This window comes from Saccopteryx leptura, chromosome 7 (assembly GCF_036850995.1).
Source record: "Saccopteryx leptura isolate mSacLep1 chromosome 7, mSacLep1_pri_phased_curated, whole genome shotgun sequence".
Classification (NCBI taxonomy): domain Eukaryota; kingdom Metazoa; phylum Chordata; class Mammalia; order Chiroptera; family Emballonuridae; genus Saccopteryx; species Saccopteryx leptura.
Genome location: NC_089509.1, coordinates 57,011,997 through 57,029,341, shown reverse-complemented (window position 1 = coordinate 57,029,341; position 17,345 = coordinate 57,011,997). Strand labels below are relative to the sequence as shown.

At 41.8% G+C, this 17,345-nt stretch overlaps 1 pseudogene; it reads right to left on the bottom strand.

Moving 5' to 3' along the window:
• The window catches only part of LOC136378997 (obg-like ATPase 1), a 42,506-nt pseudogene extending 40,546 nt beyond the window's left edge, over nucleotides 1-1,960 (bottom strand).
• Between the last annotated feature and the right edge of the window lie 15,385 nt (nucleotides 1,961-17,345).

The window sequence follows — 17,345 nt, the reverse complement described above, 5'->3', positions numbered from 1 at the left end:
AATAATTTTTGATAAAGGGGCCAACAACACACAATGGAGAAAAGAAAGCCTCTTCAATAAATGGTGCTGGGAAAACTGGAAAGCCACATGCAAAAGAATGAAACTGGACTACAGTCTCTCCCCCTGTACAAAAATTAACTCAAAATGAATCAAAGATCTAAACATAAGACCTGAAACAATTAAGTACATAGAAGAAGACATAGGTACTCAACTCAGGGACCTGGGTTTTAAAGAGCATTTTATGAATTTGACTCCAATGGCAAGAGAAGTGAAGGCAAAAATTAATGAATGGGACTACATCAGACTAAGAAGTTTTTGCTCAGCAAGAGAAACTGATAACAAAATAAACAGAAAGCCAACTAAATGGGAAATGATTTTTTCAAACGACAGCTCAGATAAGGGCCTAATATCCAAAATATACAAAGAACTCATAAAACTCAACAACAAACAAACAAACAATCCAATAAAAAAATGGGAAGAGGATATGAATAGACACTTCTCCCAGGAAGAAATATAAATGGCCAACAGATATATGAAAAGATGCTCATCTTCTTTAGCTATTAGAGAAATGCAAATCAAAACGGCAATGAGATACCACCTCACACCTGTTCGATTAGCTGTTATTAGCAAGTCAGGTAATAGCAAATGTTGGAGAGGCTGTGGAGAAAAAGGAACCCTCATCCACTGTTGGTGGGAATGTAAAGTAGTACAACCATTATGGAAGAAAGTATGGTGGTTCCTCAAAAAACTGAAAATAGAACTACCTTATGACCCAGCAATCCCTCTACTGGGTATATATCCCAAAAACTCAGAAACATTGATACGTAAAGACACATGCAGCCCCATGTTTATTGCAGCATTGTTCACAGTGGCCAGGACATGGAAACAACCAAAAAGCCCATCAATAGATGACTGGATAAAGAAGATGTGGCACATATACACTATGGAATACTACTCAGCCATAAGAAATGATGACATCGGAACATTTACAGCAAAATGGTGGGATCTTGATAACATGATACGAAGCGAAATAAGTAAATCAGAAAAAACCAGGAACTGTATTATTCCATACGTAGGTGGGACATAATAGTGAAACTAAGAGACATTGATAAGAGTGTGGTGGTTACGGGGGGGAGGGGGGAATGGGAGAGGGATAGGGGGTGGGGAGGGGCACAAAGAAAACAAGATAGAAGGTGACAGAGGACAATCTGACTTTGGGTGATGGGTATGCAACATAATTGAACGACAAGATAACCTGGACTTGTTATCTTTGAATATATGAATCCTGATTTATTGATGTCACCCCATTAAAAAAATAAAATTATTAAAAAAAAAAAAGAAAGTGGCTAAGCCCCTCTAGCAAACCAAATAATAGGATCATGGGGACTCACACTTTGAATGTCTGTGCTCCAAGCTTCTCTTCCTTCCTCTTTTGGAACCTAGCCCAGTGGGGAAGGATATGCAGAATCCAGGCCAGCTGACTGTGAAGCTCCACCCTGTCAAATGTGCATGAGCCACTGTGCCAGTGTTGATCACAGAAAGTGGACCTTGCCTCAGCTGAGCCTGGTATAATGAGCCCTCCCTTAGGATACACCACCAACAAGGGTTTTTAGGTCCTAAACCAATGCTCTCACAGCTTGCCACTGGATGTGCCAGTCCTGTGCCTCTCTGCAGGGAACCTGGCACTGACCAGTGAGAGACACTGGTCATGACTGACCCTCATTAACCTTCTGGGAACTACAAGCAATCCAGAGTTTGTGGCCGCCTTTGCTGGGCCCAGGTGCACATGGAAATACCAAGCTGCATACCTAGGCTGGCTTTTATCCATACTGGGCCTGGGGGAAGGTCTGCAAAAGGCCAGAGTTCCCTGAGCCTCGCCTCCTGCAGCCTCTGGCTGCTGGCTGTTTGTTGGGTTTGCCACTGAAAAAAACCTCTGGTAGAGTCTATAGTCTGTGACCATTCAGGGATTAGGAAGGGTGGTGGGAATGGCTCCTTCCTCTGGCCCCAAGTCTCAGTCTGTCCAACTTGTTTCACAGACTTCAGTAGGGTGTGGCTACCAGGAGTCTGGTGGGTGTGGCCTGCCCACAGTCTGGATAGTTTCTACTGACTCTCCCGTGAGGCAAAAGCACCAGTCATAGACTTGAGAAAGTACAAGGGCAAGTTCTGGTCTCAATACCAGAAAACTGAGTCACTGGTAATGCACCCCCTGCTTCCTGGCTGACTTCTCAGAATGGCCTAGTCTCCATAGGCTGGGGCAAGAGGGATTCTCAAGGGTGAGGCAGTTGCTCTCCTCCAGGCTGATGCCACAGGGAGGGGACTGATGCACCCAACAAAGATGGTAACTGCAGTACTGGAGAATGACTCAGCACAGGGGTTCCAGTGGCCATCTCCCACAGTGTCTCTCCCTAGGCCACCACCTTCACACTTTCCTGATGCAACTCTAGTCCTCTTAGTTCTCCCCCATTAGAGCCCTTGGTAAGTGGCTATGAATGAGATTTTCTGCATTGGCCCTTTAAGATGGAGCTTGCTTTTCCAAGAGCTCTGTCTCTTTCTCACAGACAGAAACCTCAGCTCTTTTCACTGCCAAATGCTGTGTGGATGCCTCTTCTAGGCTCTGGGGTGCTGGCCTGGGGCTGAAGCCCCTCCCCTCTCAGGGAAACCTTCCCTGCAGTGAGAGTCCCTCTGGACCATCCTCCTCTCACTCCTGGGAGCAAGGCACCCTTTCCGCATCTCCACCCTTCCTACCAGTCTAGATGTGGCTTCTTCTGTGATCCTTGGTTATAGACCTTGGTTTGGTGGCTTCACCAAAGCCAGATGGAGGAAAAGCATAAATAGTCAGACCCCAGTAGTGTACAAGACTTTGTGCTCCTTGGGTGGAGCATCTGCTCTGGGTGGAGTTTATCTCACTGACAGGAAATAGCAGCCAAAGGAGTGTTTGAAGATCAGCACAGAAAGAGTAGTAAAAAATGGGACCTGACCAGCTGGTGGTGCAGTGCATAGAATGTCAGACTGGGACACAGAGGACCCAGGTTCAAAACCCCAAGGTCGTTGGCTTGAATACAGGTTCGCCAGCTTGAGTGCAGGGTTGCTGGCTTGAGTGTGGGATCATAGACGTGACCCCATGGTTACTGGCTTGAGCTTAAAGGTCGCTAGCTTGAGCAAGGGGTCACTTGCTCTGCTGTAGCTCTTCTAGTCAAGGCACATATAAGAAAACAATCAATGAACAACTAAGATGCCACAACAAAGACTTGATGCTTCTCATCTCTCTTCTTTCCTGTCTATCTGTCCCTATCTGTCCCTCTCTGTCTCTGTCACAAAAAAAATGCAGATGTTAGAGTGAGCTGGGAGTGCCTTCTATACTCCTCACTATTTGTTATAGGTTGAGTTGTATCCCCTGAAAAGAAATATGTTGGAGTCCTAGTGCCTCAGAATGTAGACTTATTTAGAGATAATGTCTTCACAGAAGTCAAGTTAAAATGAGGTCACTAAAGTGGGCTATAATCCAATATGGTCCTTATAAAGGGGACCTTTGAACACAGAGACAGACACACAATAGAGGGGAGATGATAAAAAGAAACACAGGAAGAAGACAGCCATCTACAAGCCAAGGAGAGAGGCTTGGAACAGATCCTTATCTCAGAGCCCTCAGGAAGAGCCAACCCTGCCAATGCTTTGAGTTTGGATTTTTAGCCTCCAGGACTGTGAGACAATAAATATCTCTGTTGTTTAAGCCACCCAGTCTGTGGTACTTTGTTATAGTCATCCTAGAAAACCAATATACCATTATACCCAGATTCTTCCTCCACCAACACCTTTCTCTTTTTCTCTTGTACTCCCACATTCTTGCTTTTTTGCACAATAGAGGAAGATTCAAATTTTCTGTCATTTTGTTGTGAAAAACTGTAGGGAATCATCTATCTGATCTTGGACCCTTTATAACTTGAATTAAGGAATTTTAGTTAAAAATCCCTGAGTGTGAATGGTAATGTGAATGTAATCCCCTGTTGTAAACACAGGGAAATAGGTTTCTTGGATGCCAACACCAAGAAACTTGTGTGAATGAGTGACTTTTGTACAAACACAAAGAAATGCAAGTGAATAGGCTTTAGGAAATTAGCCTAGAGGTTTATAGATTGGCCCACCCTTTGTGCTTGTTAATTAGCAAAAGAAAAAGAATGTACTGACTGAAACTAGCCTTTTTTCCATATCAACAAGAAGTACATTATTCATTCTTTCCCCTTAACACCTGATCTCCCTTCCCTGCAATCCTGTTACCTTTGTTCTGCTTCTGATCAATAAAAGCTCTGGGAGAAGGAGTTTCCGGAAGTTAGTCTCTCTTGACTGCCTCTCCTTATTCTCTTGACAACAGTTTGTGTCTTGAGCAGTTTTTCCATGTGACACTGGTAGTCCCAGCGGGCTGGAGGACTACAAAAAGCAATGGAATTCTCTTTAACTCTTTCCCATTAGGTTAATCTATAAGGAGCCTAGTTGTTCATAACCAATCCCATCCATTATGCTGTTTTTCTAAAACAAAAGAGCAGTTCTCTCCCTCCTAATCAGCTCCCTGGCCTACCAGAATAAAGACCATACTTCCTTGCTCTCTAGCACCTAGATTTGGTCACATGACAATGTGCTGGCCCAAAGAATATAAACCTGTGCTGTGGTGTCATGTAGTAGCTTCCAGAAACCTTGCAAGAAAAAATGGCAGGAGGTATGAACCCTTTACCCTCTTCTTTATCCTGTCTTCCTTCTTGTTATTAGATTATGGACAGATGGCTGAACATGGAATCATCATTGGGGGACCAGGAGGAAAACATTCTGTGGCAATGGAAGACCATACCTTTTTAAAAAAGACAGAAGTAGCTTGGATTCCTGATGATTTTGTGAAGCAGAGCCACAATACTAACCCTGGGCTGCTCACTTTTGGACTTTTATATATAAGAAACAAACTTCTGTTTAAAGCTGCTATTCATCCCTTCCATCCTCAACAACTCAACCCAATCCTAACTGATATATTCCTTTAGCTACAGCTCCCTCACAAATGATAAATTCCCTTTAGTGTCTGCTAGTTGAAATTTCTAAAAAAAAAAAAAAAAAAAAAAAAAGAGCTAGATCGCCTTAGCCCCATCTTTTGATGCCTACAACAGAGATGGCTGGCTTTCAGCAGAGATTTCATTCTCTTTCTGTCTGGAATGTGTTTGGGGAGCAGCTGTGCAGTGTGAGACTACATTTTCTAGTCTGCCTTGCATATAGGTGAAACTGTGTTTCACGTATGAACCAAAGCTCTTAGAAGCACTGGTTCTCTCTTCTCCATCCTTTGTTTCCGTGTTAGCCAACTGGAAGAGAACACCAAAGCCATAGGGGATGGGGGAGTAACTTTAATGGAAGAAGACTGGGATCCTGAATGACCATGTAGAAAACTGTGCCCAAATATCACACTGAATTGTAATGTGGGAGAGAAATAAGCAATTTTTTGTGTGTGTTAAGCATCCAGAAGCTAACAGCAGTTAGCATTACCCTGATACAATGCAAATCTGTATATCAAGGTCCATTTTCTTGACTGTGCTTAGCAGCCTGTGATAGATTTGATAGTTGCTCAACAGTATCTTGCTCCTCTTCCTTCCCCCATGATTCCAGGCTTGACCATGTGACTTATTTTGGCTAATGAAATGTGAGTAGAAGTAATATGCTTAATTTCCATATAGAAGCCTTTGAGAGCCAAAACATGATTCATCATCAGAAAGGAAGAGGTTAGTGCTGGTTTGCAACCTCTTTTCCTTCTCCTGGGGATACAAATGGATGATGAGGGAGAATGAAACAAAAGACTTATTCCTTGTACATGTGCTTAGCACACCTTCTGAAGATAATGGAGAGGCTTTACCTTTGGAATACTTTTAGCAGGGGTAATTTGGCCTGTCTAGGTTGCTAATGGTAAACAAATCTGGAATTTATGCATTTATGACATATAGCCCACTAGAAAACTGTCACTAAGCTATGTATTGATTGGAGATAGTTCATAACTGAAAGGCTTCCTTTTTCAGGTGAAGCCCTTCTCAAAACCTACCATTTTACACTTGATCTAAGCCAAAAGGCCGAGAAACGATCAAAACCTACCATTTTATATCTGGACAAGAATGTGTCTTAATGCAGAAAGAAAGGGAGAATTGCACTGACAGCCCTAAATTTCTATATGTTTTTCTTGTTTCTTGGGATTGTCTATATCCTTTGAATTATTAATACATTTAGTATTAAGTAAGATCTATGATCTCTTTCAGTATGATTTGGCAATTCAACCCTTTGTAATATCTCAGCCATTTTTTTTTTTTTTTGTATTTTTCTGAAGCTGGAAACGGGGAGGCAGTCAGACAGACTCCCGCATGGGCCTGACTGGGATCCACCCGGCATGCCCACCAGGGGGCGATGCTCTGCCCATCCGGGGTGTCGCTCTGTTGCGACCAGAGCCACTCTAGTGCCTGGGGCAGAGGCCATGGAGCCATCCCCAGCGCCTGGGCCATCTTTGCTCCAATGGAGCCTCATCTGCGGGAGAGGAAGAGAAAGACAGAGAGGAAAAAGAAGGGGAGGGGTGGAGAAGCAGATGGGCGCTTCTCCTGTGTGCCCTGGATGGGAATTAAACCCAGGACTTCTGCACGCCAGGCCGACGCTCTACCACTGAGCCAACCGGCCAGGGCCTCAGCCATTTTTTTTTCTTCTGCTGTAGTGACTAGCAATGCTGCAGGAGGTGGCTGCTCCTCCAACCTGTCCTGGATTGAGGACAATTTGTAGAGGAACCCCCAGATGACATATTTGGAACATGGAATGTGATCAGGAAATAAACCATGTTTTTCTTTTTCTTCCTTATGATTTTTTAAGCCACTAATTTTATAGGTGTTGTTTATTAAGGCAGCATAACCTAACCTCTCCTGACTGTCCTGGGGTCAAGCACCTGCTCCTGGTATAGTGCTTGGTTGGAATAACATGTGCAGATATTCTAGTCTTGTAGCCTTAGGAGGGGCTACAAGCAGGACGGTAGAGTGATTGTGCTTACTGTTCTGCTGTTCTATTATTTCTGGCCACTGGCACTCTCCAAAGTCCCCTGCAATAGGACTGAGCAGCTGTATTATTTAGGATTCTTTTGATTGTAAGTGTCATAAAATCAATTCAAATAAAACCAAACCACTATCTTACTCCATGCAGAAAAATTAACTCAAAATGGATGACAGATTTGAATATAAGACCTGAAACCATAAAACTCTTAGAAGAAAATATAGGTGGTAAGCTCCTTGACATTGGTCTTGGTGAGGAGGTTTTGGATCCAACACCAAAAGTAGAGGCAACAAAAGCAAAAACAAACAAGTGGGACTACGTCAAACTAAAAAGCTTCTTTGCAGCAAAGGAAACCATCAACAAATTGAAAAGGCAGCCTACTGAATGAGAGAAAATACTTGCATGTCATATATCTGATAAGGAGTAATATCTAAAATATATAAAGAACTCACACGAGTCAATTGAAAAAAACCCTAATAATCCAATTAAAAATGGGGAAGATCTAAATAGACATTTTTCCAAAGAAGACATACATAGGGTAAACAGTACATGAAAACATGCTCAACGTCACTAATCACCAGGAAAAAGCAACAAAAAACACAATGAAATATCACTCCACTTCTGCTAGGATGGCTATCATCAAAAAGACAAGCAATAGCAGGTGTTGATGAGGTGGTGGAGAAAAGGGAGCCCTTGTGCACGTTAGTAGGAATGTAAATTGGTTCAGCAAAGGAAGTGATTAAACCAAGAAAAAAACCTTATAGACACAGACAACAGTTTGGCGATTGCCAGAGGGAAAGGGGTGGGGGAGGGGGAGAAGGTAGAGGGGGTTTGGTGATGGAAGTTGACTTGGGGTGGTGAACATACAGTGCACTATACAGATGTACTGTAGAACCGTGCCCCTGAACCTGTATAATTTTATTAATCAATGTCACCCCCAGAAATTCAATACAACATTTTTAAAGTATGAAAAAAATTTTAAAGTATGAAGTAACCTCAAAAAATTAAAAATAGGCCTAACCAGGCGGTGGCATAGTGGATGGAGTGTCGGACTAGAATGTGGAGGACCCAGGTTCGAGACCCCGCGGTTGCCAGCTTGAGCACGGGCTCATCTGGTTTGAGCTAGGCTCACCAGCTTGGACCTAGGGTTGCTGGCTTGAGCAAGGGGTTTCTCGGTCTGCTGCGGCTTCATGGTCAAGGGACATGTGAGGGAGCAATCAATGAACAACTAAAGTACCACCACCACAACAAAAAATTGAAGCTTCTCATCTCTCTCCCTTCCTATCTGACTGTCCCTATCTATCCCTCTCTCTGACTCTCTGTCTGTCTCTGTCAAAAAAATAAAAATTAAAAATAGGACTACTATGTGATTCGGCAATTCCACTTCTGGGTAATTATCCACAGAAAATGAAAACACTAATTTGAAAAAATATCTGCACCCCTGTGTTCACTGCATATATTTATATTTATATAATATAATATATATTTACATACACACAGCCATAGAAGAAAGAAATCTTGCCATTTGTAACAACATGAATGATCCTTGAGGGCATTATGCTAGGTGAAATATATCAGACAGAAAAACAAAATCTTATGATCTTCCTTATATGCAGACTCTAAAAACAAAAACAAAACAAAAAGCCCCCAAGCTCATAGACATAGAGAACAGATTTGTGGTTGTTATAGTTGGGGTAGGGGGTGGGCAAAATGGGTAAAGTGTCAAAAGGTACAAACTTCCAGTTACAAAATAACAAGTAATGGGGATAGAACAGCATGATGACTATAGTTAGCGATAATACTGTATTAATGTATTTGAAAGTTGCAAAGAGAGAACATCTTAAAAGTTCTAATCATAAGAAAAACATTGCAACTATGTAAGGTAACTATGTCAACTAGGCTTATTTTGTAATATTCAGAATATTGTTGAATCATTATGTTGTACCACCCTCACCTCTAACTAACATAATGTTATATATCAATTATATCTCAATAAAACAAAATCAATTCAAACCAGCAAAATAGTCCTTATTTCCAGACTCCTATGGGCCCCAGAAGTCTTCTTCAGGCCCAGAATGCACACAAAATGCTATAAAATACAAAATGGGTCAGAGGACAGGTGGTCTCTGCCTAGAATGAATTTCAGCACTGTGTTTCTGCTGGCTTAATTAGCACTGTTGAATAATAATGACCTTCTAAATGTCAGACTTCTGTCTGGAGGACCAGTGAGTTCCCACCTGCTTCACATGCGCCCCAGATTCTAGTCCCTTGGTTTATTGCTGACCACAGACAACTGGAAGCTTGGGTCAGTCTTCCGCCTCTCTGGTTCTGGCTACACAAGCACTCAGGGCTCCCTGGCCTTTCTGGGCCACTTTCCAGCAGCCCGGGTCAGCTGCTGCCTCTACTTCAATGTGATGGGTAGTCTTAGATGGGAACTAAAAGACCGATTGCAAACCTCATTTGGCAGGTGAGGCGAGGAAAATATGAAATTTCAACCTGGGCTGGCCACCGTCGCCGGCTGAGTGTGAGACAGTTGTTTGCCCACTAGGTGGCGTCTATTGAGCCTGTGGAGAGAAGAAAAGCTTTCCTGTTAAAAAGGCACAAAGGAAGGCTTCTTTCGCGTTTCTTTTTCTTTGCTATTTATTCCACTCACCACCATCACCACCCCCACCACCCCCACTACCCCCACCCTGAAAATTACAGTAAAACAAGGCACCTTTCTATTTCTCCCTCCCGGGAGGATTCTGGCTTCTCTCAGAGTCCCTGACTAGAGTAAGTCAAGAAGGCTGATGTTTTATCTTAAGCCTGAAATGATTGCCCAACCAGTTTCATTTGCTATTCCATTAGGTCGTAATTGGAGCTCACTGAGTACCAGTAACTCTCACCTCATTCCGTTCCTTCCTTTCAGCTGATTTTCTCCAAGGCCAATAACTAAGCTTAGCCACAGGCATCATTGTCTTCTCTTTGCTCTCCCCCCCCTCCCCTTTCCTCCCATTTTCTCCTCTTCCCTAAGCTCTCCTCTCCCCTAAGCTCTCCTCTCCCCTAACCTCTCCTCTTCCCTAACCTCTCCTCTCCCCTAACCTCTCCTCTCCCCTAACCTCTCCTCTCCCCTAACCTCTCCTCTCCCCTAAGCTCTCCTCTCCCCTAAGCTCTCCTCTCCCCTAACCTCTCCTCTTCCCTAACCTCTCCTCTCCCCTAAGCTCTCCTCTTCCCTAACCTCTTCTCTTCTCTCCAGGTATTTTTTCCCTTCTAGGAAAGGGTAGGGCATTTCCCTGCTATCAGGGGATAATAAGATTCTTGGTGCTTACTCTGCCATTATTGTAATTCACTTGAACAATTCTGAATAACTCGAACTCAGTGGGGTGAAACTTGAACCTCTTTTGTCTTCCAGGCTCTGATCCCAATTGTTGAACCTCTCATTCTTACTACGTTGGGGACCCTAGCAACAATTTAGATTCCATAACTTCTTTTTTGCTCTGCTTATTAAAAGATGGTCCAACCTGACCTGTGGTGTTACAGTAGACAGAGTGTCAACCTGGAATGCTGAGGTTGCCGGTTGGAAACCCTCAGCTTGCCTGGTCAAGGCACATATGAGAAGCAGTCAAAGTGAAGCAACTATGAATTGATGCGTCTCCCTCTCTCTCTCTCTCTCTCAAATCAATAAATAAAACCTTAAAAAAAAAAAAGATCATCCAGTTTTTCAAAGCTGTCCACTTACCCATCTTGCCAGACTCCAGAGACCTGAGTGGGAAACTCAGGACTGTGCTGCTTGCTCCACTTCTCTCCACCCTCACTCAGGATGGACGGGCTTCTGTCTCCTCTGGGGTGCCTTTTCCCCTTCAACCTCCAGGTTTCAGCTGCTCCAGTGTGTTGAGCCCCAACTCACACCCTGATATATCCTTTCTCTCCTTTCTGAGAAGGTAATGGGGCTGGAGGGTGGGTCTGAGACCAGGGCTGGTGGTAGAAAGGCCTGGCCTACCATGACCCTGTAAGCCAGGGGTCTCAAACTCAACTCAGCATGTGGGCCGCAGAGCAAGATCACAGCCGTTCGGCGGGCCGCACTAGGTCTACAAAAGGCAACTGTTACGCAACACTTTTCTCACTGCAGTTGAAAACAAAAAAAAATCAGTACAACAAGCACAATCGTACATGCAGTTTACTCAGTGTCACAAAACGACCAGAAACTGTAGTTCGCATCACAACTGCTGTTAACTAAGCTAATATCTAGCTAGGATGCTAGAGAAATGAAAAATACAAGTAGGCCCCTAGGCTTACTTAATTTTATCCAAAATATTTTGAACTTTGTGGATTAGTCTGCGGGCCGCACAAAATTGTTCGGTGGGCCGCATGCAGCCCGTGGGCCGCGAGTTTGAGACTCCTGCTGTAAGCTGTGAGCAAGGTGAGCGACCCAATGATTGTCAGTTCTCTTTAGAATGTGAAGTACTTAACATTCTACTTTTTGTCTTCCTGTTTGGATCCTAAGCACTACTTTTGGGGCAAACAGAAGATCTCCATTCAGTAACCTGCTACCGAGTATAAAGCCATCCCTCGTGCCCCCCCACCACACACACACACGTTTTGAGGACCAAGAGCACAGGCAGACCCGGAATCCTCTCACCAGGCCACATCCTTGTGCTATTTGGTCTGCCTGTTGTTCCTCTGTTTACGCCGGCTGGAGTGACCAGGGGGGGTGCCGATGGCCAAGTCATCCTGGTATTTGAGCAGAAGCATCTGCAGACCCGGCAGCAGGATAACTTTATCCTTTTCACCACTTTTTCTTACTTTGAGACCTTGAAAGTACTTTGGGAGGGAAAAGTACCCTCAAAAGTTAACCACTTTGAAGCCATCATCATTAGAGGCTTTGTTCTAGCCCAGCTGAATCCAATAACTTGAGGTTTCAGGCAGAAGGCATGGCCCTTTCCACAGAGCCATTGGACTCCATTCTTTTTTTTTTTTTTTTTTTTTTTTTTTTTTTTTTTTTTTTTTTTTTTTTCATTTTTCTGAAGCTGGAAACGGGGAGAGACAGTCAGACAGACTCCCGCATGCGCCCGACCGGGATCCACCCGGCACGCCCACCAGGGGCTACGCTCTGCCCACCAGGGGGCGATAATCTGCCCATCCTGGGCGTCGCCATGTTGCGACCAGAGCCACTCTAGCGCCTGAGGCAGAGGCCACAGAGCCATCCCCAGCGCCCGGGCCATCTTTGCTCCAGTGGAGCCTTGGCTGCGGGAGGGGAAGAGAGAGACAGAGAGGAAAGCGCGGCGGAGGGGTGGAGAAGCAAATGGGCGCTTCTCCTGTGTGCCCTGGCCGGGAATCGAACCCGGGTCCTCCGCACGCTTGGACTCCATTCTTCGAACTCCCCCACATGAAGTCCACTCTGTGATGTGACTAAAAGTCATGCCAGCTTGTAGTCTAAATTTCCCATAGTTTTTAGTGAAATGACTCCTCTTTTTTACCACCTCCTCTTCCCAGATTCTGGTACTAGTTCTTAGGAACAATCCAAGGTCTTCCTCTTCAAGAACTAATTTCAATAAGATTCCCTGCTCAAGTTAACAGATTCCTGTTCACACTAACTTACTATCCTTGGACCATCAACTATCTTTTCCTCAGATGAGGTTTTTGTCAGGATACCTTGGCTCCTATGCACATTTAACTCATGGTGGATCCTACCCCTAGGCTTCTGAAAGATGTCCATGTCCTTATCCCTGAAACCTATCTGTCACATGGTAATAGGGAGTTTGCAGATGTGATTAAGTTATGAATTTTGAGATGGTGAGATTACCCTGGATTATTTGGGCCCAACGTAATCACAAGGGTCCTTACAATGGAAAGAGTCAAGATGGGAGATGTGAAGCAGAACCATGAGCCAAGAAATGCAGACAACTTCTAGAAACTACAAAGGGCAAGGAAATAGACTTTCCTTAGAGGCTCCAGAAGAAATGTGGCTCTACCTCTATAACTGTAAGAAAGTAAATATATGTTATTTTAATTCACTATATTTGTGCTAATTGTTTAATGTAGCAATAGGAAACTAATATAGCCCTACAGACAAGCTCAGCCATTGTTAAAGAATCTTGGGGTGAACATTGTCTAGGCCAGTGGTTGGCAAACCGCGGCTCGTGAGCCACATGCAGCTCAATCAGATTGAGGACGTTTTCAGCAAAGGTCAGCTTACGAGTATCCTAATTAAGTTAATAACAAGGTACCTACCTATATAGTTTAAGTTTAAAAAATTTGGCTCTCGAAAGAAATTTCAGTCGTTGTACCGTTGATATTTGGCTCTGTTGACTAATGAGTTTGCCGACCACTGGTCTAGGCTTTCCAAATGGGGCCCCTGTTCCATCTGTGGTGTCAAGGCCAAGATTCCTTAGGCTTCTCACATGCTGCTTCTGCTCATGGAATCCTTACTGACTAGAGCTCCATCACCACACCTCAGGAGTCTCATCAGCCTGGTCAGGGTCAAGAGTCTATCCCTGTGGTCCAGGGGATGGAACACCCCGATTGGCTATACCTGAGTCAGATGACCATCTTTGCAATCAGAAGGTGGGTTCATCTCTCCAAATTACATTGGGAAAAGATGAAGAAAGAATATTCTCTTTAAGAAAAATTAGAGTGATGTGATCAGAAGCAGAGAGAATAGGTGCTGGGCAGGCCTTCAACACAGATGTCCATTACGTAGACCACGGTAGTCAGGACTAAGAGTTTTGAAGTGGTTTTATTGGAATAGTAAAGCAACCTGCATAATAAAAAAATTCTATTCTTTAGCCCCAAATATAGTGAGTTTCCCTTTATTAAATTGTTTTACATCATCATTTGGTCAGTTAAAGGATTTTAAGAATCTTGCAGATAAATTCAATGAATGTATCTGGTTTCCTTTATTTGTAAGAGATAACAGAATTCTCATAACGCCTAGGAGCAGGGCCCCTTGAAGTGACTGGAGCACTTCCTGTTTAACAGTCTGTCTTATCTAATGGTTAGCTTTTCCAGCTTACAGAGAGTAGATTACCTGAATCACTGTTCTTTCAAAGGAGCCTCACAAATGATGCCCAGGAAGCAGACAAAGTTAGAGAGCCAGTTCTCACAGAGGCGCTATTAATAGGCTTTAATAATGAAAAGTTCAACCGCATGCAGAGCAAGGAGAAAAAACATTATCCAAATGGAAGGTCTAAGATGTGGGAAGGAATTCTGCACAATTGAATCAGAAAATATATAAATTTATCTAAGCAAAAATCAACTGAATAAAACTATTAATAATGTACAAATTGTAGGATTAAAAGAGAGAGATCTAAAATACTGGATAGCAATAGAACATATATTGGAATGAGGATGATCAGAGTAAAAGTATTCTAAGGTTCTAATGTGATTCATGAGGGGAGTAAAATTATTAACTTTTGAAATGCAAAGTATTCATGCTGATATATTTAGGGTAAGCAATGAAAAACAGATAGAGCATAAATTATGTGTAGTTACACTCTCATGAGTTTACACTGAAGAATAACAGAAACAAACAAAAAGAAAACCAAACCTCAATCCAAATCTTTCACGGGAAAGGAGAAAAAAGGAAGAGATAGATCAAAATAAGGTGGTAGAGTTAAATACAAATATATCAGTAATCACAGTAAACGAAATCCTTCAGTTAAAAGACAGCAATGGTCAAATGGAAAAGACGGTAAAATCCAGCTAGTTATATGAGACACACCTAAAACGTAAGAAGTCAGACATATTATCACTCAAAGAGGAGAAAAGATATATGGGGGTCCTTGGGTTATGACAATTTCGACATAGGATGTTTCGAGTTTACGCCTCTCATTTTCATAAAAACTTTAAAAAATTGAGACGTGAGTGTTTTGGCTTACACCATTAGCATCATACTCACAGACTACGTGGGCAAACTAGTTTGGTTGAGCATAGCAGCAGAATATGCAGAACGGGGAATATGAGTGAGGGAGTTGGCATTCCCCAGCATGCATACCTACACTATTTTGGACTGTTAAAAGTGCAAATGTTCTGTTTGTGTTGCTTTGTTTGGTGATTTTTTGGCCCTTATCATGGTTCCTATATTAATGTCCTTTTCCTTTTTCTGTGACTTAGTTGTGAATCAGGGGTCCCCAAACTTTTTACACAGGGGGCCAGTTCACTGTCCCTCAGACCGTTGTAGGGCCGCCATATACAGTGCTCCTCTCACTGACCACCAATGAAAGAGATGCCCCTTCCAGAAGTGAGGCAGGGGGCCGGATAAATGGCCTCAGGAGGCCACATGTGGCTCGTGGGCCATAGTTTGAGGATGCCTGTTAGATTATGATTTTACAACTGTTAGGGTAAGTAAGTGACTTAGACTAGGGTGTGTTTCTAATTACACCAAAATTTGGGTTACATCATTGTCATAGGAACAGAACTGTGTTGTAATGTGAGGACCCCCAGTATTAGGCAAAGACTAAAGAAATTAATTAATATCAGATAAAATAAGCAAGAAGGCAAAAAAAAAAAAAAAGTGGGATACCACATACAATAAATGTTTTAAATGACCAGAAAAATACATTAATTAAAACCTGTTTATACCCAAAAACAAAGCAATAATTAAATTACAAGGAAAAATCTACATATTCACTATATTTAGAATTGACTGATAAATATTGTGTGCGAAAATTTATAGCATATAGTTCAAGTGTAGCATTAGATGCTTCCATTAGAAAAGAAGAAAAGCTCAAAATTAATGACCTAAGCATAGGAAAATGAGCAGTTAAAAAAATGAAAAAAAGTAGACAAAAGGAAATAATATAGAAGCAGAAATTAATGAGGCAAAAAGCAATCATACAATTGATCAAGACAAACATTTTCTGAATAGCTTTATGAAACTGACAAACCTCTGCTAAGATTAATCAGTAAACAAAGAAGACACAAATGACCACTATTATGGAAAAATATGGACAATATAAGTATAGATGCAACAGATTTTTAAAAAATAAGATATCATGTTCAACTTTATGACAATAAATCTGAAGACTTAAAATTATGTATAAATTCCTAGAAAAATGCTACTTGCAAAAACTAACTCAAAGAAGACATGGAAAACTTAGTTTGTGAGTTAGACCACATTAATTAAATATTTTCACTTATTAGAAAGACTCTTAGCAAATTAGGAATAAAAAGAAACTGCTTTGACCCAATAAAGGACATCTACGGAAAACCCGAATGGAAAGATGAAAACTAAGTGGTAACTTGTGAAAGCATTTCCTCCAAAATCAGGAATAAGGCAAGGCTGAGTGATCAACACTTTGGTCTGCATAGTACTGGATATCCTGGCTATATATGGAGCAAAAGAAAAAAAGACATAAGAAACAGAAAGAAATAAATATGCTGTCATTATCCATAGATATGTTTCTCTACTTGTAGAACACTAAGAATCAAAATTATTTGAGTTTTAGCAAGTTTCCTGCATATAAAATCATTACCCAAAAGGTAACTACATTTCTATGCAACAGCGACAATTAAAAAATGTAACTTTAAAAAAGATGTCATTTAAAATATTAAAATATTGAAAATGTTAATTAATGTTCTTCAAACTGACCCACAAAGTTGATGAAATTCCAATAAAAATACCAACAGGATTTTTTTTTTTGGTGAACCTTGATAAACTGACTCCAAAATTTATGTGGATGTGAAAAGGGCTAATAATAGCTTTTTCACTCTTGAAGAAGAGCCAAATAAAAAAATCAATGCAAGGTGGGTTAAAGACTTAAATATGAAAGGGATAAAACTGTAAAACTAGAAGCCTATTTACTATATGAAAATATCTCTGTGACTTTGGGGTAGGGAAGACTTTCTTAAAGAAGACACACAAAAGAAGCAGAAACCATAAAGATAAATGCTGATAAATTCTACATTAAATTTAAGAATGCATGTTTTTAAAAAAGACCATTAATCAAATGAAAAGCCAACCCAAAATTAGTAGCTATTCACCAAACATGCAATCAAAAAGAGTTAGTAATTACACTATACAAGGAACTTCTAAATATCATAAGAAAAAGACAAACATCTTAATTCAAAGTTGGACAAAGGACATGATTTAGGCATTTCATAGGAGAGAGGATACAAATGGTTCATAAAAATGTGAAAAGGTGCCTCATTTGTAATCAGAGAAAGACAAATTTAAACCACAATGACATACTGTTTCGTATTAACCGGACTGGCAAAATTTTTAGACCAAGTAATGGTGAGGTCATGGAACAATGTGCACTTTTGGCTGAAATGTGACCTTGGTGTGACCTTTCTGCTTTACTCAATAAAGTTCAACAAGCGCT